Here is a 24,913-nt window from a genome sequence, read left to right on the forward strand (position 1 = left end):
GGTAGAGTAGGAACGGAAAATGTAGAGTTTGAGCTAGAAATCGCGACTCATTTGTTTGCTTTGTAATTGCTTTCATTTTCACTTTCCACTCCCAGTCTATCCATGTGTGGTGTGATGTGATTTGACCTGATTAAGATTAGGGACCCGGGACTCCCAAAATCACAGAAAGTAGAAAGCGGCACCTCACCCACAGCAATATCAGTTGAAAATCTCTTAAAGAAAATAAAGAGAACTCTCTCTGATGATCACCTCCAACTGATAAGGTGTCAGATGTAGCACTACATTACTGTGACTAGGGTTGTTCTGTTTTTCTTTCATTTGAACCCCGCTGCAACAGAGCAAGTAATCAGCCTCTCCCCATGCTCTGTACGGAGACCCCCACCGGCCCTCTGATCCACCAGCAGATATCAGTGTCTCGTTATGGATTAAAATAGGGTTAGACAGAATGGATATTATATCAAAGAGTGCATGTGTCTGGCTGTTTCCTCTGTTACTGCGGTCAAAGTGTGATCAAAACAACATAGATGGAGTAATAATAGTTGTAACATGTGGCGGAATCCGAGCTAGGTTTTGTTTGCGTTTCAGTCAACTGTCTAGATACACATTGGCATGGCTGTATAAATCTGTTACCATTAAACCATGAAATAGATATTGGCAGTCATTTGTTGTTTGTGTGAATGGACAAGGGAACAGTTCAAGACATGTTCATTTTATTTAATATCTGGTGCAATATGCTTTTCAGCATACTAAACGATGGCATTAGAATAGCAGATTTTATTTCAAAACAGCGCTATTTCAAAACAGTGTTCCCACATATAGTCTCTGGTGTAAAGTTAATAGGACAGGCTTTGTAAAATGTGCCATGGAATTCTCCAGAGGGAGTTCCAACAATATCTCCTCGGATGTAAAATTGTAAGTTGATACATGCAATTGTGATTTAGAAAGAAAAAGCAAGATGTGTTCCTTATGTGACGGCTAGTTTGTGCCTCTGAGGAAACTGATCAAAAACTGACACGTATCTGATTGCACTGCCATCCTGAGGTATCACTGCCAATGTGGTCTCCCTTCTCTATTCTCCCCTCAATTCACATCCCTGCCCTCCTTCGCTGCTTCTCTATCTCTCTCAAACACTTCTTTAAACCAGTCCTGGCTGAAACACCATGTGAGCAGTGAATCCATTACCCGAGCGACAGCTCAATTCAATTATTAGACGGGCTAATAATCTGACTGAATTGATTGTTCGCTTTATCCCCAGCCAAATGGCTGATGGAGAGTGGCTCATGTTTGAGACTTTTGCCTTAAAGACTAGAATAGAACTCGGTCTAAATATGACCGGGAGCTTCTCCTAATGCAGACCGTTATGCCTTCACCAGTCCAAGAGTCCGACTCTGAAACCTGAAATCATAAATACGCCTAAGGAAACAAATTTGTTTAGCAAACATTAACAACAATGTAGAAATAACAAAGCAGAGGGGGAAATCATTTTCAGATTATTAAACTCTCCATCTAAGATGAGCATTTTCCATTTCTCCTGGTGCACTTAAAATTTTATTCCAAATAGCAATATTAAATCCCTAGTTTTTAGTATTTTGTGCACTCATTAAAAGGGAACTTTCCTGTTAAAATATCAAGCCACAAATGAAAACAAGTGGGTCAAACTGCAGTTTCAGTAGACTACCAATTTCAATCAACAAAGCACAATGGTAAAAGTAGACATTCCAATTAGCATGGCAGTAATAGACACCATAATTATAGACCTAACCTACAATTAAGCTCTGATATGATGACCAGAGTAATGGACCTAAAACATAATATGCATTCTGCACTGCAGTTTGCATAGTACAATAGCTTTCAACCCTTTGTAAGCCGTTTTATTATCTTTATAAGAAAATGTATATCTGGAATTAACAATGTATGTATTCTTTAAAAGGAGTTATACAAAGAGTTACAATTGCAAACCGAGTCTTTTATTCCCTGCAATTCGATGCCTCAGTGAATTTTTTTGTCACAATTTTGTTGTTTAATCCACGACCGGGGTTTTATTCCCTTGTGGGGGTTTAGTTTTCATTCGCCTGTTTTGATTGGATGAGGATTTTAGAGGCCGGTTTAACAATTGCGTTGGCCGCTCGCTTCAGATGGGACCGCAGACAGGACAGATGAAAAACTGCTTCCATCTGGAAACATAGGGAGAAAAGGAGGCTTGACTCCACTCAGTCAGCGGCGGCGAGGCACATTCTGCTCGCGTTACATTGCACCGCTCATCATCATTCTGCCTGCTGGAGGAGGAGGAGAGCGAACGTGCGCTTCACAGCAGCTGCACCTGACTGATCGTGGACATACCTCAGTTTTATTTAACCCGTCTTCATCTTTAACACTTATCTTTCTGAAGAAGAGAGAGACTTCCAGCGGGTCTCTTTGTTGTTTTTATGATTTTTTTCGTTCAATTCTTGGAGGAGACTTTGGCAAGAAGGAGCTGGAGTGGGAATGCAAAGACTGGTCGTGTTGGATGTTGATTGTTGTTCGGACAGAAGTGACAGCGTTTGACCGCTGTTGGGACCAACCCTGGACACCCGGACGTTCAAAGGTAACTAGTGATGATGCCATTACGAATGTTGTAGTATTTTTAAAGGAAAGTACAAGTTACATGTAATGTTAGCATGTCAATAGCGGGCTGTAAAGAGTTGTCTTGACAGGAATTGAAGGGACAGGTCTGGCGTTCTCATCTAAAGTCCTTTCCATTCCCACGGTGACGGCGCGTTGGGATACACGCCTATTATAAATCATGTAGCCAACGCTTTAGTTTTATGTAGATGTTAACTGTCGACAAAATGACATTTATCGACAGTTTGCTGGACCGTGGTACTTATCTCTGAGTGAGCAGCTCAACTTTTAGTTTTAAGCTCTTCTTGACGTGGCGGAGATGCATAAACGATCCGCTGAGCTTGACCACATGATAAGCGTTGAAATCAAGTTTACTAAATGCTTGTAGCGGAAGCATGTAACGCTATCAGACAGTCGTAAAACAGCAAGTGTAGTATTTTATTTATTTATTTAACAACCATTTTCAACGCTAGGCTTGGATTTTCTTATGAGAGATTCATGAGTTAGACACTGTCGATATCGACTTCAATGTACATAGGCTAAGTTTGCAAGCTGCAGTATTACGTCTATTACGTTATAGAATAATCATACCGGTGATGATTCTGTCTTGCGTCTCTGTTTATTTTTTTTCAATGAGAGTTAAAGCAACGTGACCACCAGTGAAGACAACATATAGCTACAAGTCGTGAGTCTTTTCCGCGTGATTCGGCGACTCTCTGGTTTGTATGAGGGAATGTTACATAAAATTGAGAATGAACGAGCCGCCTGACGCTTGAGTGAGTGCAGAAAGCCCCGAGCGTTCACGGTGCCCGGGCTCGGTAGGGAACGAGGAGTCGTGCGGCGGCAGTGAGAGCAGCACTCCGGGCATAAAAACAGTCATGTACCCCCTAGTGTGAGAATCACACCACGAATCATTACGCAGATCCTCTATGAACAATATCAGTTATTTTATCTGTGTGATGTAGGACACCGGGCAAGACCGTGATGTATTTTAGCGAGAAGTGTCATGAATTGGATTGTTAATGCCGTGAGAGACTTCATGGCGTCAGATTTACATTTGTAAATGAGCTCTTTGTTGTATTTTATATGACCAATACATTTTTATTGTAATTGTTATGTTTACAAAAGTGACATTAGTCTGAGTGACATAGTCGTAAACTCTAATATTATATCACCTGGCTGACTTTTGAGGCAGTTGAATTTGACCATAAGACCATAAGAAACTATACAAATAATGAACAAATTTGATTTGTTCCAACGAATTAATCCGTGTACATTTAAGGCAAATTTTAAAGGGGAAATGGAAAGATAACTTGAGTTGGTAGTGATGATAATAAAATAGGAAGGATCCACTGCTCAGAGGCATTCAATAGAGGGTGCTGTTGTACTTTACAGTCCTGTTTGCTTACCACAGTTTTGTCTCGGAGGGCCACTCAAAAAGATTGAGCGCCACCGTCTGTGTTGCCCATGCTCCCCAGGGATGCAGAATTCAATCTAGCAGAGGCTATGGCTAATGCTGTGGCACTTTGTCAGGATTAACATCTTTCTAGTCAGTGGCTCCTGTTACCTTTGGTGTCACATTACCACCTTGGAGTTGTGTGAAGGGAGGACAAAAATGAAACCCCGGCATCCTGCACTGCATTGTGTTGGGTGCTGCACTGCCCCGGTCCCACATGACTGCAGGTCGATAGAGGAAGAGGCTCAGTCATTTTCAACAAATAAAGCCATTTGTTATTTTGACTGGTGCAGCTACTCAAAGAGCCATTTTTCACAAGCAGCCACATTCAAACAAGGCAGACGAATCTCAATGCTGGGTTTACCTTTATTTTCAATTAGAAACGAACGCTTAGGAATTGAATGGGAGTAAAGAACTTTTGATGGTTTTTCTTTCTGTGTTCTGCGAGCGAGCATTTCATTTCAGGTTTCATCGGTGCATGGCTTCTGAAAGGCGAAAGTGACGTTCAGACAAACAGTGCGTTTGAAAATAAATTGTCTTTGCTTAGAGAAGGTAAATTAATCTGCACACCTAGTTAGATTCAGTCATGTTGAAGCGTGAAAAAAGTCTCTCCTCGTCTACTGACAGGCTGTGTTCTCTTGTTGTGGTGGTTTCTAGTCAGACTCAAAATAATGATGATTATACTGGTGCTTGGACACGGCAAAGCATTTCATGCCAACTGTCTCTAGTGGAGGAATCTCATGCCATCTGTTAGTGACCTTGGAACACATAAATAACATTTCCTGACTGCTGGCATGGTGCTATATGAGAACACTACACTTCTCGGTTGTTTATAGCTCTTTCCCCTGTGTAGGTTGATAAAAGCGATTCGCTGACTTTTTCATATGGTTGCCCACCAAACTTATATGGAGGGCTGCATCTTTGCCTGATTTCAGACCGAGAGTCTACAATTACATCTTTAAAATATTCTGGATAAAATTTGGTATGACTATGATAATCTGTATGCGTTTGTTTTAAAAACGAATCCCCTCAAATAATTGTTAATAGAGTATTTGACACAGTTGAGAATTATGGCTTCATTTATACAAAAGTAGACTTCATGCCGATCGTGGTTGGACTAATCACTGCGTGGGTGCGTGGAATACAACCATTCACCCTTCTGCGCAGCAATTAGCAAAGCAGACAATCACATAGCCATTAAACATGGTACCTTTTAACCAGGGGATGATTTCGTTCTTTCATTCTGCTTTAGATCATTTTATGTAATGCTTTAAACAGCGGTGCAATGACAAACTCATAATTCACTATCGCGCAGCTAGTTCAGCATCAGGGCCTATGAACAACACATGGGAGGATCTTATTAATACTGCGATATGTGAGGATCAGTTGGTTTCGAACGGAGTATTATAATCAGACACAGTGTGCCTATTTTAGTGCGCGTTGTTTTTTGAGCGTTGCTTTCTTATGTCTTTTACCTCCCAACAATGTTGACAGTCTGAACCTGACGGTGCAAGTCCTTTGATGATTTGGACTATGAATGACAACACTGGAATGCAGTCTGGAATTGCTTCAGACAGAATAGCTTCCTGAATTAAAAAAAGGCCTCAATGTTATTATTCTTCATATATTCTGGACAGCCTGAAGTGTCAGAGTGGAAGTAGATTTTGTCAAAAGACAGTTTGAAATACTTTTTTCCTGATGTCAAGGCCATTCTTTGATCAAACACTGTATCGTTATATTGCTTCTTAGTCTTTGAAGACCTTGATGTAACTCACCTTTCTTTGACTATTTTATCCTGTATTCTTTTATAGATTGCTTTTCATGGCTAAAATATAGTGCATTGTTTATTTCAAATACTAATCGACCTAGTGCATGTTAGGGGGTCTACTGCTTGCAGATGCTTACTTGTCTGCTATAGCTTGATTGTATGTACATTTCGTTTTAAATATTACATTTGTTCACTGTATTTAATCAAATTTAAACTGCTTTATTTTGCCACATCCATTTTTCTTACTACTTATTAAAATGCATTTTTATATAAATAGTTTTTATGAAATTCTCAGCATGTCCAGCATGTGACCTTTAGAAAGAAAGCACTGTTCATAAGTGATTGCTAAAGTATAAGAGAACTAATAGGCTTGACACTTCTCCCAGTCTTGGCTGGCCACAAAACAGCAGATAGCATTATTCTGAACCTATTTCCACCCTGCGCAATTAGACATGAAACGTGTAACCTTTTCCTTTATAATGTATTCATTAAAAGATGTGCATTAGACCCCAAGAATCCCACTAAAGACTTGCCCATGTGCCTGCTGATGCCATAATGTGATGTATCATAATACAGGAAACACAAAACAAATCTGTTTATTCCCGCACTTGCAGACGGAGCAATAAGAGATTGCATGGATATGGTCTTCTCCCCATTTCCCATTACTAAAACTAAAATTCATTCATGTGCTCTTTCTGGTTGGTCAATAAATGCTTATTTGTTAGACCTCACACCAGCCGTCTGGTAATGGGGCTGTCGGTTGCACATTGCAGTTCTTTTAAAGTGGAAGAAGGGTGGGTGGATGAACTGATCTGCAATGACACGCTCCATTGCTCCTCTTTGCATCTACAATAAAGCTAATTGTTGGGTTACCCCTGTTTAAGCCCTGCACAATCACAATATGCATCCCTCTAATATTTAATACCCCTAAAACAATGTTGCACGGTGACCAATCAGAAAGACCACTGCGACAGAAATAGATCAGGGACACACCCTCGTTTTCCTTCTGATAGTGAACTAACATCTTTTAATTTACAGATCACCCATAGCCAGCAATCAGAGCGTTAAGTGCACAGGGTTCATTATCTGGTGGCATATGGTGATGTATTTGCATAATACGCTAATACTTACACCAGCTCTCTTCCTTTTATCCTGCGCTGTGCTATTGGCACTATACGATGATGCGGTGCAATTAAACTTTTCCCTGAGATGTATACTCATTGTTCTTTTGTCTAATTAAGTCTTGGAATGTAATGAAAGAACAGGAGGAACACACCTAGAATAACAATACGATCGTTGTAATTTCACTCGATATGTGTTTAAATGCGTGGTGCATCATGGCGTTATAATGTCTTTAAATATTTATCAATCACCTTAAATTTCCAGAACGAAAGCAAAGGGAAAGAAACAAAGAGTGTCAGGCACCACAACAGAGGCTAATGCTTGGTATTTGTCACGTAGGCTAGTTGTCTCTTATGGTTTGCAAATGCATTCCTAGAACGTGAGCTTTGGTAGCAGCGTTCATTTGGCTTATTGCTTCCTACTTAATGGTAATGAATCTTGCTTCATATTATGGATATGCAGAAACAAAATAGTGAAAGGGAATCTCTTAAAATTAGCTCAGTTCAAGACGTGGGGCATGAAATTGGATTCGAAGTTTGCCGCAGACAGGGGGAGGTACAGTGCATTGCCGTTTTCAGTTCAGTGAATCTCTCATTGCTTGCTGTCCTTTAAGTGTGCTGTATTTCTTCAATGCCGCCGCCTCACCTGTTCTCAATATTTAATGTGGTGGGGTGTCTTCTGGACTTGTAATGAACTAGAGGTCAAGAGATTCCTCCAGCTTCATTCCTCCAAACAGGCCCTGTAAATGTCAGACAGGCTGCGAGAAAAATGTCTGAACTTTCCCCTGTCTATCTCAGTCAGTCATCTCTTATTTCTCTTCATCACTCTTGCCCACTCTCTCGCTCCTGCTATCTCCGCCAACCTTCATCCCATTCACTCCCAGCACTGATCTCCACTCAGCCATAACCTGAGCTTTTTTCATGTTGTATTACCACCTCATCAGGCCTTTTTTCTGTCACTCATCCGCCCTCCACCAGCCGTTTTCTTATCTGATGAAAGACAGAGAAAATCCATCCCAACAAAATGAATTTGACATGCGTGGTGTGTATGGTTATGGATGGGCGCACAGGATATTTCTTCTCAACAGAGCTTTGTGTTGCTTGTTTTTTGTTCTTTAGTTTTTTTGGCCCTCCAATGACACGGTCATTTCTTTTGGCAGAGTCGGAGAAAGACATAACCGATCACCTCCCGGATTTAGCGCTTCAGTTTTGTGTAGTCCTGGCCACTTTCAGCGGCCTCGATAAAATATTCATCCTTTTAATCCCTGAGCTGACACAATGGTGTGTGAAAAATTAGGCGATATGTTCCATTCCACCGACCATCTGATTGGCACCCTTCTCTAAAGACCTGGCCACAGTGCAAGCTTTTGGCTGGTTCTCTCAGAGAAAACAAGAGATCCAAATCTAGCACCACTGGGGTTTTGTCAAAAGTGAATAACAAGCAGGGTAATTACAACTCAGTTACCAAAAGAACAGGGGAAAGGCTGGAAGTAACATCCGTTCAATTTCCAAGCTGTGAAAGAAAACTAGGTTTATCGGAAAGGTCTAGGGCCAAAGGAATTGGTAAAACTGGTGAGCAATATTTTTTTAGATAGATGGGTTTCCTGTTTTCCATATAAAGAATTCCAAAAACCAAAAAAGTGAGAATTTAATCTTTTTTTACTAGAAACTTAACAAGTACAAGTACGGCCTACATTGATAGCCTACATGGTCCTTGGCAGTCATAGCCTTGTTACCCTGATCTCCAAGGTCCCATTTTAACTTTTGGCTGGAATTCTGCCGCAGACGAATTATAATACAAAAATAAGCTCAGGGACTTGTCGTAATCAGTAGTTTGTTTACTTTAGCCGAGCGCAGGGCCACAGAACCAGCATGTGATGTGGCACTTTCATTGCCAGAATATAAAGCCTTGAAAAGATATGTAAATGATTATAACTGCTCTTTTATACCTCTCAGGGAATTATGATAGGACAAGATGCATGATTGATAACATATATTTATCTAAATATAACAATCTGAAGACCTCATTTCCTCAGAGGAAAATTGCAAGTAAATCAATAAGGATGAATAATTATTTAAAAAAAAGAAAGCACGAAAAATAAATTGTGTATGAAACATCTGGTGTTCTGTAATGTATAAACTCTTTTGACGTGACATGCTAATCGGAATTTTCGGCTAAAATGAATTTACGCTGAAAAGAGGAGAACAATCCTAGCACATGTTCTGCGGGCTTGGATTTCCTTCTTATTGACTTCTTAAGAGAGGGCCATTCAGTCGGTTCATCTCTTGAAACGCAATTCACGTCATTTTCCTTTTTAACCCTGAGATCATCAAAAATAGCATGAAATGAGTGAATAATTTATTTAGCTCTCATTCTACTGGCTCGGTTAATAAGAGGCGGTTTGGTCACAAAGGCATACATTTGTAAATGAGCCAGATAAACCTTTGGGCAGACAAGGAGCGTTTTGTTTGACACAGGAATTCTGTTGTTGGCTGTTTTGCTTGTCAAGTACTCTGGGAAGGCAGGATGTGTACTGGGCCTACAATGGGCCTTTCAGCTAAGCATCTCAAATGCAGGGAGATGCTGTCCCGCCTCCTTTCACAGTGCCCTAATCTCTTTATCAGGCAGCCACAATGGTGGATTCAGTCTTCTGCCTTGCCCGCGAGAGCTCAAAGACTAGCGGACAGACTCTATCACGGCATCACAAAAGACCAAAAACGTTTTGTAAGTTATCATGCAGGTTATCTTTGTGATTGAAAAGAGACATTCATTGACAAAATTAAGAGTTGTAGCCAATAAACGGCAAAAGGAATGAATACTATTTTAATTATTTATTTGTATTCTGAAATAATAATGTTTTTTTTCATATAATACATAAAGACAGATGTGTTTGTATATGTTTAAGACTGTTGTATATATTTCATATTATTATTTTCTTATTCTTTATGTACACATTACGTTATTTTTTTTTTACAAAATAATATAATAATATATATAAAAATAATAACAGAATTGACAGATGGGAAGCATTCTTCCCTTCATCTAAGTCCGTTTTTGTTTAGTTCTTGTCAATGTAGGTATGAATCAGTGAACCCATTCACACGCATGGAGTAAGCACCCTTAGGAATCTTCTAGCCTTTCAATGTTACCACAGTAGAGCGGACATTTTCATTCTACTTGCGCAGTTGTTTGTCTTTGATGCAACAGCGTTTCCATTGCTTACAGCCTTTCTGAATCATTCTTTACCTTGCATTAGCAAAATGCATTAAGGCATTTTAGTTTTGGTCACCGTGATGCCAAATTGCAGTTAATTTCACACCTGTGTAAATTCTGTTGTGTCAGGAATTCTCTTTTAAGACCTCTTTCTGTCACGGACCAGCTCGGTTGTAAATAGTTTGGGGCCTCGGAGACTTGTCCAGCCTGAGGTTTTAATTGTTATAATTTAAAGCAAGGGTGTACGCATCCTGTTGACCCTGGTTTGTTGGGGTTTGTAGGTTACAGTAAGGCAGAAATTGTTTCCAGCTGTCTGACATTGTGGGTGGCCTATGGGTGGGCAGTCTTTTAAGGAAAGGGGTGGCTTCCCTTTCTAATTAGGCTGTTAAACATTAGCACTACAACTGTTGCAGGAGATGGGATGAAATGGCCTTTTCAATGAGAACGGTAAAGGGCTGAACACTGCTTGTCACTTTTACAAGGACACAAGGCCCAGTAAAGGCCAGCAAAGCATTCATTAACATGACAGTTAGCCTGGTGTCGTAAAGCCAAACCAGCTGGTAATGGAGAACCCCAGCCCCTGCTGAGCGACCAGGAGAGTGCAGTGTACAGGGGCCCTAACCTATAGACATCCCATACAAATCAGCCCACCCCTTCCACGAAAAGCAAACAGTCTACTGTTCTTGTAACTGTCACGCAAATTGCTTTTCTTTTCTTTTTGTGCCGGAATGATTCTCATCCTTTACAGTCTCCACCAGGGTTTGCTGACAATTTGTCCCCTTTAACCCAGAGCAAAGCCTGTTTTCTTTGATGCATATTTGCATGATTGTTGACCTGACAGCCGTCTGTGTTTGAATGGTTCTCCTTGGCAACACAAGGAAACCTAGCGTATTGAAGTATCGAAGCAGTGACCGTGACCATGTGTGCTGCATAGAAACTTAAAAAAAATTCTTATAAATTGCATCACGTCCCTGACATGACATTTTACATACGTACTATACTAGAGTCATTTGACACCATGACTTCATTTTTTCGTGCTGCATCTCAAGCCCAGACTGTGTGAAGAACAATTGCTGTTGAAACGTCGGAGCCAGAAATGTGCCTTTCTTTGAGTTCAAAACTCTGCAGTGTGTTATATTCGGGGACAGTTGAGGGTGAGCCAATGTATTGTTTCTCAGAAGTGTCTTAAAGTAGAATTGAAGCATGTGCGTCACCATATGCACACAAATGGGGGATTTCAGAAGCACAGCTCCGAGAGGCTTTCGAAGCAAAGGAAATGGGAGATTTTGAGTGGCATGAAAGCTGACAATTCTATAACTTCTTGACTCCGAGGTGTTTCTATGCTTCTGTGGGCTATTTGGGTTACAGCTTATTGTCGCTGGAAGTGATGGACGGATAGAGAGGGCAGTAGCTCTGGGCTGCGGATGTGTCCCATTTTCTTTCGGCTTGTCTCTTGTATGATATGCATTCAAAACAGTGAAGATGGATTTAGAAGAATAGGAAAGGATGGGGTAGAGTCAAGAATCAGAATTCTCAATGATTTTGCACAAAAACAATATGGGGATTCAATTTTTTTTTTTAACTAAAGTTTCTTTAAAAAATGTACCGTATTCCGTTACCCTATTGATACTACACTGGTACATGATGGTAAAGACATAATCAATCATGTGGTTATATTGGAAATTGTAAAATATAGTTAAAGGTTTTTATGGCTCCCAGTTTTTTCTTTCTGTAAAATGTATTCTTTCTTTGTCCATGCACAGTGCTCAAAACATCAGCGTCGTCCGAGCGAGGACCGGCTGAGAATCCAAATGCAGGTGGGGAAGAAGGCAGGCAGATGCTATCATTTATCACAACCCTGAATGCAAGCAAAGCAAAACCTGGGGCTAAGAACAGAGGCAGAGGGGTGAAAAAGAGCGAGATTTTCGTGCCTCTTGGGGCCACGCTGACAGATATAGTCGCCCCCAAGATTAAATCAAATTCACAATGAAGTCATCTGATACTAACACAAAGCTTGCCATTAACAATGTTAGTCATTCAGTTTCTCCACCTCCTGCCCAGCCTAAACAGAACACGGTATTGTATGGAGGGAGTGCGCCCAGTGGGTCATTGTGGGTCAGTGCAGGTGTCCCTAGAAATCCTGTCGGGTAGATACTCGCGCTGAAATGGTAAGACCCTCTCGGACCAATTTCCCCTCGGTCTCTGTCGTCAGTATGCAGCAAACACAGTCTCTCAGTCCCTCTGTTGGAGGTAGCTTTTCAATTACAGAGCGAGGCTGCGGGGGAAAGGCGCTTGACAAAAGCCATGACATAAACCATTTATAGTGCGGCTCCATCAAGGCCCCAATGCCAAACCAGCCTGGACGGTTCATTTAAAAGAGAAATTAATCACACATGGTTTCAGGCACACAATAACAGATTATGACTGGCTAGTGGCACCTCACTGAATCCAAGGATAAAACTTTGAAAAGACACTTAAATCTGTTGGGAAATGCAAGAGGTCTGCCCAGCCCATGAATGGAAAGTATAGGATTTCTGTTCATTTCAAAGCAGCTGGTGTGTACAGATTTTTATAGTAAAGAGGAAGGGAGAGAGAGAGAGACAGCTCAAATGTGCATTATATATTGAGTTTACACATGGAGCGTTCAGTGTAATATATTCTCTCATTATCACTGACTTCTTACTGTCAGCAAGGAAGATTACTGTGTCTATACTGACATATTGGCGAAGAATATGCAAGGCTCAGCTCGCTTTCATTAAACCATTGGAATAATTCATTTTCATGAATTATTCCATACTGTAGTATGCCTAATAATGGGGCAAATGATTGTAGAAAGAAAGACGTGGGCAGGGAATGTCAGGGAGAGTCATTAAGCGACCAGAGGAAAAAAGAGAAGGCGAGATTCAGAAAGCAAGTATAAAGAGAGGAAAACACAGGGCAGAACGGCGAGGAATCTGCTGAAATCTTTGAACGAGCTGCTTTTTTCACAGTGGATATAGCACACCACAACTAATCAACCTTGATGGAGATTATAAGCATAGAGAATCTTTATAATGCTGAAAATGACAGATTTAGTCATTAGCCACAGTATGCAGCACACATTGGTAGTTACAGCTGCCTCTCCCCCACGAGTGAGGGGTGTGAGCGGCCACGGCTTTGATGAATGAGGCTTAACCATTGCCGATTAGCAGTGCGTCCATGAGTGAGTTATACACAGAACCTTTAAATATCTCCTCAGCAGCATAGCCCACATTCTTTTGCCACACATTTTATAACTGTTGATGCTTTATTTATTTAACTTTTAACAAATAATTGTCTGCACAAGGATTCTATTGGCTGGATAGTCGGTGTGGACCAGTTTAATACACATTGAACTTCCCTGATACCTTTAGCATTCACAAATGCACAGCGTAGCCTCTTTTAATTTGGCGACCAGCAGCGGGTGTATGTCAGCACCCTTACCTCACCTTTGGCTACTGCGGCGAGAGGTAATGGCTGTTTAAAAGAAGGTGGCGATTATAATGGAAGGTTTTTTATCCCCTCCGGAATGGCTGCAGACTCTGACTCACGTCACTTGATATTCATTGGAGGCTGTCACAGCGCATGCAGCTCAGGGCCTACTCTTATCAAGATAACCATTCAACTGCTCGCAGCTTTTGAGCGCTGGAAGAAACGGAGCAAATAAATAAAATAATTCGGTAAATAAATAAAAAATGAATTCTATAGGTCACTTTTCAATGACAACGGCCAGGGAAGGAGAAAAATAGCATGTTCCTTTCATAAAAAAATGGGTGACGTCTTATCTCTGCGAGATGATGTTTGGTACCCATAATGCACCGAAAGCATGAAAGTTCAAGTGCTAATTAATCACAATGTTTGTGTTGACAGCTTAATTGTGATGTTGTGAGGTTCAGAAATTAAAACGGCTAGCTTTGGGCTTATCGCAATATTAATGCTCATTTCAGCTTGAAGACAGATGGTTTTCCGATGTCCTTTACTTATCTATCAGCCTATCTAAATATGGGTTTATCTCCCATGTATCACTGGGCTCGTTCCGTGGCCCGTTTTTTCTATTAATGATGTTTTTATCAGGATGCACCTTGGCTATGTAAACAGGGCATTAATGATGGGCTGGCACAAAGCCCCATTTAATAGCCATTTACAATTTTCACAGCCTGTTCTTAAGCTCTCGTCGTTTCTAAAGATTTCTGTAAATAGATTACTACAATCAAATATGCTGCCGCACAAATCCTATTAGAAAGCACCAGAGTGTTGAAAATCATTTGCAGTTTGATCTGAAGAACTATAGACAAATAATAAAAACCTAATGATTTACAAAATTAGGGTCAGATAGGTGGAACTGCAATAATTCCATGTGCGTTATTTTTTTCGCGCACAGCAACAGAAACATTGTTTTTTATCACATAGATACAATAGCAAATGTGACACCGGTCCCGTAGAGGCCAAATGCATGTTGAAAGCGTATTGAATTTCCCTCAATTGCGGGTTTTCATACAGGTAATACGATGCACTAGGAGCCTCTTCTGCAAAATAAATGACAGTCAAGGATGAAAAGTGGAGTGCTTTAATTTGGACCCGAGTCAGGTGACTGTCAGCGACAGGGGTTAGTGACCTCTTTTGAAGGAAATAAAGGACAGTCGTTCAAAGGCACATTTCATAATCTGAAGAATACATATTCAAGAGCTTATCCATAAACATCACCCTCGAGAGAGGAGTGGTGCCAGGAATATCAGCATTCAGAGGGGAAAGCGTTCCGCTGACCCCGTGGTCTCCTTAAGCTTCCGCGGCTCTCCACTTTTACATACATTACCAATGCAATCACAGTTTTTTTGACCCTATGGTGTTGCACTCAGACACACAAGTGCACACTCACAGACAGACATTTAACCCGCATGCTTGTGTCAGGCTGGGTCTGTGTCGCTATCGCCTTCTCACCGTGAAGAAAATGGCGGGTGCAAACGCTGTGGTTTTGACACTGGTGGTGGTGATGCATCAGACAAACTCATTACTCGCACCCTGATTTGAGATTCCTCTTGGGGAGAAAAATGGCCTGGAAAAGAAATGAAAAGAAGAATAGATGACTAGCTGTGAAAAGGGGATAGCCATTCATCAGCCACTCATTTCACCCCACGGTTGTCTCCCATACAGTACACAGAATAACACGGCTGCCAGAATATGTCTTGACTTGTACAACTTCTTTCTTATCAACAATTCATTGAATATGTATAGTTAGAGGTGAATAGAGGCAATTCTAGATTCAGATGAGAGGAGAAGGTGACTTCCTGGTCTGCATTTATCATTCTTTGACGGTCAGAATAGATTATTTTGTTCTTTTGAGTCTCCATTGCTCTTTAAATTATTGAGTGTCCTAAACTTTTCAAAATTGCAGATAAAAAATTCTTACGTAAATACAGTAGCATTAAATGCGTCTCTTGTTAAGATTTTACAGATTGTATTCATATTATAATTTGAAAAAAAATTGATAGAATTGCAAAGTTCAGTTACTGTAGTCACATATCCATTTCAATGAAGTAATATATACAATTATGCATTTGAGATTAATTTATAAATCATTTAATATATAGAGCGCACAGACACACACAAAAATGTTAGCATATTCACTTAATTTCACTATATTAATAACAAAAACAATCAATAATACATATATATTTATTATTTTAAAGGTATAGTTCACACAAAAATGAAAACTCTCTAGTTGTTCCAAATTTGTATAAATTTCTTTGTTTGGTTTAACACAGGGAAAGATATTTGGATGAATGCTTGTAACCAAACAGTTCTTGGACCCCATTGACTACCATAGTAGGAAATATTACAATGGTAACCAAAAGTGCCCTAGATCTGTTTGCTGTCCTTCGTTCTTTAAAATATCTTCCTTTGTTTTCAACAGAACAAAGAAATACAGATTTGGAGCTCTTCGGGGCTCTCGAAGTTGAGTAAATGATAATAGAATATTTATTTTCGGGTGAATTATCCCTTTACTAAAGTATGATATTTGATAACTGATATTTGATACAGAAGACCACAGTTAAGCATTCTGCAGTTTTCTATGTCTCAGATGCAGGTTACACCATTGTGATACTCATGTGAACAGCCAATCAGATGGGTCCGTCGTTCTTGCGTCTGAAGAAGCTTTTGATTGCACCAGCTTGTGCTTGTGGGGGATTGGGCGGCGGTTATTGGTTTTTGTGCTGCATGTGTCGGGCGGCATGTATGTGTGCTTGTGGATGCTTATTCATTCGGTTTGTTTCCCCCATGTCTATTTTGAAGTGTTGGAAATCAGGCCCAGACAGTGTTGTTTGCGGCCAAAGGAGTTCTCTCGCTCTCGACAAACCCTTTAAGGGTGCTTTTATTATGTTGCATCGATCGTATTTGGACTTAAGTATTCTGTTGCTTTCCATCATACATCTTTAATATCCATTTTTTGTATTTTCATCCAAGAGATGTTTCTGGTCATTTGTATTCAGAACAGATATACTTCAAACGGTGGTAATTAGACAGCAATAATAAATTATAAATAGAAAAATACGCAAAAAGAAGGAGCATTACATTCAAATCTGTTCACCGTGTCCCCATAATTCCAGGAAACATACAGCTTTGAGCATAAGTAATTTAGTTCTGTCTGACATTCCTGCAACAAATAACAGTAACGTCTGGCAGGAGGCTGTGTCACGTGTTTCAAAGATGAAAACTGAAAAACTGTGGCATCGCCTCCCCGCAGCTGTGACCTGCATATTTACCCCATAAACAGGCCTAATCTGTTCACCCGTGCCCCATGTTTGCCCAAACCCAATTTCATCGTTTGTCCTCATTCGCCCTTTTCAGACAGTCCCGCAGTGTCTTGCACGCAACGACTGTTGCAGATTAAATTCTATACGAGACAGAGCTGTCAGCCACATGCACACACCATGTGACATAGCAAAATATTGTTAGTTACAGAGATCCCTCTCTTTGTATTTCATATGCCTCTTTGCTAGTTTTTGACAGGTTGAACGTGAAGGATAGCTGAAGAATATTTTTTAAGCAGACGGCTGATCAGAGGTCCCACTCGCTGTAATTACGAGGATAACTTGCTCTGCCAGGCTTCACGACTAGGCTGTTAATTACCCTTCTCATGCCTTAAGATTTGCAGACTTGCAGCTGGGGAGCTGCAAAACTCAATGGGCTGTGATTGGATATATGTGGTGGCAGTTATTTTTTTTACATGCATTTGTAAGTCTAGACTAGGAATATTCTATTAAAGTTCCAAGATGTTCAGTCTCTAAATGGCTTTCCTAGAAAAGCTCTACACAGTCGAAGGTCCCAAAATATCATTGCAGACATGTAGACCATGTTAAAAACAATACATACTATGCTACACCAAAAGCTGTTTTTATAGAATCATTTTTACCCAAATATTTACATCTTTGGGGATATTCACCTTCTAAAATGGCTAAATAGACTTGATCAATGACTGATAAAAGGCAACATTTTCTTTCAGCTTGTCACACTGAGTTAGTTCAACTGTTTAACAGACAAAACTTCTGCTCAAAGAATAGCAAAGATATTTCTTGATGATGGCCGATATGTCTGCTTATTCAAAACCCCCTTGTTCCCATCCCCTAGTACGTTCTACTGAGAGCCCATTTCTCATGCACTCTCATTACTGTACTGTATCAACGGCCATCATTGATATTCCGGCGGTTCAGAGCAGTGACTGTGAGTCTGCCTCCCAGCTCCCAAAGTTGATTTGATGCTAGCGTAGCACTAAATGAAATTCAATATGTCACCAGAAGTCATTTGCAGGCCCACAGCATATAGCATTTAATACTTTAACCTTTTTCCATCTCCATCCGTTGTTCCAGCAGTGTAAAGATCGAAGCGGTATAGCAAGTTTCCCTTCCACGGCGCTTTCCCTTTCCTAATTGGCTATGAGACCGAGCATTTCTCCAGTTTGTCATAACACGTAGTGTGTGATATATTTGTCAGGAAGGTTTTCTGGGATGGTGCACATACTTAGCAGTGATAATAGGGATAGTTCAGCCTACAACACCATGAAGTTTTTGTTTTTAATAAAATAAATGAAGGGAATGTGAAGTATGAAATTACCAGAGAAAATTGTTAGGATCAGACAGAAAAACCTAAATAATGGAACTCTTCAATACGATCCTAAATTGGGCGTACTTGTCAACGCGGCCCACCCAGCAGCCGTTCCCCTGGTCCTGTTAGATGCAACACTTATATACAACTTTTAATGTCATGCGGCTTGAAGGCACACTCCTCCATTTAACTAAATGATTTCTCCACTTGGGTAGCTGGGATAGAATTTTAAGTTTTTTTTCACAGCATGACCTTTGTGAATCAAAAAAGCCCCTGTGGAACCCTGACAAAAAAGGTTTGCCAAAAGGATTCACACAGACAGATTCTGTGAAATTCATGGGAGAACTGCTGCCATTATTATGCACGTGACTGACATTTTCTGCGGCAAGCTCTTATTCTCACGTATATTGTCCTCCTTTCTGCGATAGACGAGATTTTAAGGAATGGCATTTTGAGAGTGCCAAGATGACTAATCTCTGCCTGCTGTGAATTTTTTGGGGGGAATAATCGAACTCCAAGATTCTGGGATCCCAGTGGTATTGGCTAACTTAAGACATGATATCACATGTTACACAGTGATGCAATCTCACACAGAAGCGACGAGATGCATGCCATTCGCTAGGTTTGACAGAGAAAGCATTGTTTTTTTAATGTATCAAGCTCTTACACACTCAAGTGGACTGCACTGGAAAAACTTGCAATAAAGATGCATTGCATTGTCAGATGTTTGATGTAAATATACCCCTCGGTTCAGTTTCCCTTGTACTCTAAAAAACAGCAGTTGCTGATTTATTTATTGTGACAGAATGATTTGTGATACACGAAAATGCCATATGGTTTAAAAATGTGCACCTTCATACCGATGTTGTGACAATGACTCCTACGGGTATGCGAGCGTTCCCCTCGCATTATTTTATTGCATCAATATGTGACAGTTCTCATCACATCTGAGAAATGCAAAGCAATGTGCAATAATGCACCTTGACATGGCTTTTGAGGCAGCCGTGTGCTCTTATGTTAGAGCCGGGGTTAATTTTTTCAGCAAATTTTTATCACGGCTCGTGGCCTAGCTTTGCCACATGTCATGATTCAAGCAGCCTCTAATCCCATGTTGTCTACAATGTGAGAAAACAAAAAGAAAGAAGAGGGATCCCTGGATTAGGCAAATGCCCTGGGAGTTGGATGCTAATGACAACATTTGCAGCAGTTAGCCCCCCTCTGAGCTTTTACCCCTGACCCCGGCTCTTGAGTGGTATAAATCAGCGTGCGTGACATTTATAAAGGACTCTCTCTCTTCATGTGCAGATGATTCTGTTGTCTTTAACCATTTGACCAAGGGACCCGGCATTAGCTCGGCACACATTCTAGGTATCGAAACGAAATACCAAGCCTACTGGATTTTAGATGGGGATTATAAATTTAGTTCTAGACGCGCGGGTTGAAAGACTAGATTTATTGTCTTGTTGCCATGGTAGAAGACAGATCTTCCAACTAGTTCTTAGTTTATCGCCATGAATAGATAACTAGCCTCCCATTCATCCAAATCAGCAGCCCTGGAAGAATTTTACAGTATGCTTGATATTCTGTGGGTGTTTTTCAGACTCACTGGAACTATTGATCGTAAGCATGAGTTTTGATTAAACTGAGATACAGAAATGACAAATCAATTGTGTTGCTGCAGTTCAAAGCAATTGCTGATATTTGTGGCACTTTTATCAAATTTGTACACTTGAAACACACCGGTTAGCCTACAACACTAGAAGCTCTGTCAGAGACTAATACATCATTTAGGTTTAGGTAAGTATGTGAAGCATTATTCTTTCAAATAGTGCACTTTCTACTGTACAGCAGCTTTTAGTTTAGATAATGCAAAACAAAAAGTTCAGTGAGTGTGTCCAAATTTGAAATCTCCCTGCAGTAGGATCTTAAATAATCTGGACTATAGCAAATAAATAAATAAATAAAGAGGCCCGGATAAATGAATAAAGAAAGTGGAACTCCCTTGTCATGGGATTATGATGGTTCATAAATCCCTGGGGAATCAACTTTAGAGATACAGAAAACTAATGTAAGCCCCAGAGGATTAACAATCTCATTTTCCCATTGCTAGAATAAAGAATGGATTGCCCTTCTTCCTTCAGTACCTGTCAAATAACTATCTTCTTAATTTCCACCGCTGCACAGGAAGTGTGACCATGTGCACTGGGGCCTGGGCAACTTCGTTCAAAATCAACCGGGCAGGCCAGCCGCCTTTGTGCTGCTCTTGAAATGGCGGATTGTGTCAACTGACATCGAAAGCCCCATGAGGCGCATTCACATTCGTGTCGGATGTTTGTATGTGTGCAAAGGTCATAATCTATGGGTTAAAAAAAGTAGTGGATGAGATATTGAGTCAGTTACATTCCATTCAGTTTTGGATTGGATAGGAAAATATAATCTCTAATAGAAAAGAGTTTTTAAAGACTAAATCTCGTACCAGTCTTTTTAAAATCTTTTAAATGACCTCCGACTCCGAGAAGCACATACTGTATTTGCAACTGGTGTGAATGTGTGACTTTATGTAGTATAGCACTCTAATGTCCTATATTGTGAAAATGTGTAGCTCTCAATATATTTACCTTATCCCAAAATGTCTTGACAAACAAATATTAAACTAATGTGGCTCATTAAGCCAAAGATCTACAGAGTCAGATGTGTATTATTCACTAGCACGCGGATCGAAAATTGCGGCACTTATTAATGACGCCTGCTCTAAAGCACAAGGTCCTGGAACGATAGATGGCATGTAGGATTGTGTCCCTCTGTCTACATTTCCTTTTGTTTACTCCCTTTACTCCCGTTTCATGGGTCTAAGGTTAGCGTTATTATATCAATCCCCTCTTCCATTTTGAATCATTTACACCTAATCGGTGGCTTGCGGCCGTCTCAAAGGAGTCCTGCTGGTAGGGCAGTTGTCATAGATGTTTTAAGGAAGACAGAGCATCTTTGTTGAGTCAGCGGTGCATGACAGGGGTGGATTGGGTTGGAGGATTGAGGACAGGCATCTTCCTGTTTTAACCACCTCTCAGGGTCTCTAAGCCGTAGTAAGAGGGAAGCTTGTGCTTCAAATTGTTCGTGTTGAGAGACAGATGCATTCTCTGTAATGCCCTCACAAATGTTCCGAAAGCGGCTTAATGCTTTTTTTCGGTGACAAAACTCAGACTCTGCAGTTTTTGCTATTGTTGTTGTTGTTTTTTCTGATATTGTATCAGTTTAAAAGAAGAGATCACCTAAAATTGAATGTTCTGTCCTTATTTACCCACTCTCGTGTCATTCCAGATCCCTGTGAAACAAAATGATTTTTTCATACAACTGACTTATTTGCTATAATGAAAATATTCTGAGTCTGAAACCAAACCATTGATATCATGTATCAGTGATGTTTGGTTTTCTTTCGTCCTCCTGTTGAAATGATACGTAGTTTTCAAGCTTTTTATCAACAGACACTAGCTCTGTCAATACACTACAATGATTCATTATGCTTTATTTCAAGGTTTTTAACAAAGGAATGGATTTTTATCTTTTAAAGGAGGGCTGTTGGGAAAGGACATAAAAGCTCCTCAGATTTTGTTCCGAATATAATTTTCTATTAACTTTTGACTAACTTTAATAAGAGAAACATTAGTAAATAATTCGGAGGACTTATAAAAACAGGATGTTCCAATTTGAAAGTCAAAGTATCTCTTACTCGATTTTATTTGGTTGTTACTGCAGAAACTGGGAGTAGAAGCTTAGCAGTGCATGTACATTCTTATACAGTACATATTGACGTTTGTATATGTTTTTAGCTGATTTTATTCATTCAAACTTTATTTCATTTTTTTATTTCATTTTTAGTCCCTTGAATAATATGAGTAAAGTCATTTAAATAAATCATTTTACTTATTTGCTTCTCTCAGAAATGTTCTGAGGCTTCCTAGTAGGCTCTGCCCCCTCAGTTGAGAACCTGTGGTTTAGGAGGATGTTGGGGAAATGACAAATGCTTTTGTGTCTGTTTTAGTGTCAGGTTCAGTCCCAGCTCCCCATACCTATCCTCTCTGTAGAGGGATTAGGGATATAGGCTCAATGCCACAGTCATCTGTTCAAATGTCTTCATCATTGATAAGAGGAAATTGGAAGCAGTGAAGTGGTCTCTATATTCTCTCCTTTTGATTTCCCTTTTTGCTGGCCTACACAAAACTTCTTCCTGCTCATCACCTTGACCTTCATTGCTTGTTAAACAACCATACAGACGGTTTCAGGTCTGCTGCCCGGAGCCATGAGATCTTTTCTGCAACAATGAAATTGTGACTTTACATATTGGATTGTATCTTCAATTGTATTTAGATAGCGCATTTCACAATGTGCATTGTTCCAAAGCAGCTTTACAGGAGAAAATAAGAAAAACACAGAAACGGTATAAACACAGCGCATGGTGTTTATAGAACAAGCAAGATCTTTCTAATAAATAATATCTAATAAAATATCCCAGTGAGCAAGCCAACACGGCCCTGTGGCGAAGAAACCAAACTCCAATGATAAATGAATGGAGGAAAAACCTCGGGAGAAACCAGTCTCAGCCGGGAGGGCCACTTCCCCTCTGATGCGTCACTGCTGCACTCAGTGACTTTGATTAAAAGTTACTGAGTAAATGTTTACGAAAAATAGGGTGAGCTTATTAGTTGTGATTTAGGAAATTTAATTTGTTGAAACTGTTTAGGTCTAATTTTGTCTTCTTTTGTGATCGATACAGAAACAGAGGATTGTAGCTAAAACTTCAACCTGCTTTCATGTGATGCAAGTTTAGCATTACATACTAAGTATTGTAAATTTAGCATTAATGTGACAAGTAGTCCGTCTTTGCACTTGGTTTGGGATAGAATTGCCTGAGCTGGAGCTGGGATGGTCACTTTGTTTGTGGTCGGTGATGGAATTAAAATATATATGCAGTATATTCTTCCCAATACTGCTACAAGTACATAGAATTCTCTATTTATAGGTGGAGTAAAGATGACTCATAATGTAGGACTTTTATAGATAAGGCGGTCTTTCTGTTTATTCTGTCTATATTTATTGATTCATTTGTAAACAAGGAGAGTAAGATCTGGGACATGATACTTTAAGACACATCTGTTGTTTATTTATTTATTGACTTGATATATGAAGCGTTCTGTGTCAAAGCAGCTAGATATTAGTCATTTGCATTCTTTCCTTTTCCGTTGCATGCTATTGAAATGGCTGTGAGGTTTAATTTCTCTGTTTACCAATTCAGTGAATTAACCTCTCCTCAGAGGTGAAGCTCGGTGAAAAGATATAAAAAAAATCGAGTGACGTTTATCAATGCACCATTTGCTTTTCAATCATCTCTGAAAAAGTCAAACAATTAAGCTGTCAGTCAAGCGACCTAGGCATTGAATAGCTTGCAGATGCTAGTGCCATAAAGAAAGGATTTAAATAAAATAGACGCTGAAATTCAGAAGGGAGTTTTATTGAAATATGCCTAGCGACTTAAATATTGGAGTTGGCAGGTCAGATAAGATGCCTGGGCTCTGCGACTTGATACGGTTCCCTAAATCCACCCAAACTTTGTCACAGTACCATATAATAGCCTCATTTCTTTCTCGCTTCTGCGTCTCCATACATAGCTTTTGGTGGGATTCGTGACTTTTTGTCTGCTGTTCCCCCCAACCTCAAGAATCCCAAGTATTTTATTTTCCCTTCGCCTCAAATCAATTCCAGACACCGCAGTTTCCTGCTCCCCGGATCCTTTGGGACGCGGCTGTCTGAAAGCCCTGACTAGTCCTCCATTTTCCAGGAAATAAAAAGGTTTGGGAATGAGAGGCTTTGGCAGGCCCTCACCATTCACCTCTTTGTAATGGAGCTGTTTAAAGGAAAATACGCAAGCATATCTTCCACAGTGACAGAAATATTCTGCGGCCTTGTGCGTCAGACAAAAGAGAAAACATAGGGCCTTTATTAGCCTTGTACACTTGAATAATGAATGAAGTGTCTTGTCAGTGATTGAAGCTCTGTGGAGATGCAGCTGTCTTTAGTCACTGTTTTTATAAGCCAGTCATCAGTATTCCTGGGTATACTGTGAAACTATGATCTGCGTATTGGAATAGCGTAATAAGTGAAGACATAATTAAAATGTTATTTATGTGTAAAAAGGAGAAAAAGAAGAAAGAAACAATCGTCTTAAATAATTAGAAACCGTGTTAAACGACATCCAAGGTGTCAGCTGAGAGAACGCTGAAATCATCTTTCATTGCTGAATAGTTTTAAGTCAACCGTGCACATGCTATTTCTATAGACGTTAATGTCTAGTATTAATAGTGAACTTCGTCTCAAACTGATTATCTGTTGTTTTTTTATGTAATTTCCTTGATAATTGCTTGAAACTAATCATACGTTTCGTTCATTTGCAAAATGAAAATTGTACTTTTTGTATTTATAAACCATTCATTAAAAGATTTCGCATTTTCATCTTGTAACAATGTCTTTATTTATTTATTTCATATGTTTTTTGAGGGTATGGCAGAAAAGCACAGGCTGGCTAGGGGGATTTACAGATTGTTATTAATACTTCCATATTTGTACTTGCATGAATAAACAGG

The 24,913-nt window shown here is 39.9% G+C and overlaps 1 protein-coding gene across 1 annotated transcript in view; it reads left to right on the forward strand.

Annotated features, from left to right (window-relative positions):
- Positions 1–2,157: 2,157 nt before the first annotated feature.
- The window catches only part of cdh11 (cadherin 11, type 2, OB-cadherin (osteoblast)), a 44,210-nt gene continuing 21,454 nt past the window's right edge, over positions 2,158–24,913 (forward strand). The window contains exon 1 of the mRNA XM_056749446.1: positions 2,158–2,584. The gene's annotated coding sequence lies outside the window, so the exon portion shown is untranslated. The remainder of the gene's footprint in view (positions 2,585–24,913) is intronic.

This window comes from Triplophysa dalaica, chromosome 1, assembly GCF_015846415.1.
Source record: "Triplophysa dalaica isolate WHDGS20190420 chromosome 1, ASM1584641v1, whole genome shotgun sequence".
NCBI lineage: Eukaryota > Metazoa > Chordata > Actinopteri > Cypriniformes > Nemacheilidae > Triplophysa > Triplophysa dalaica.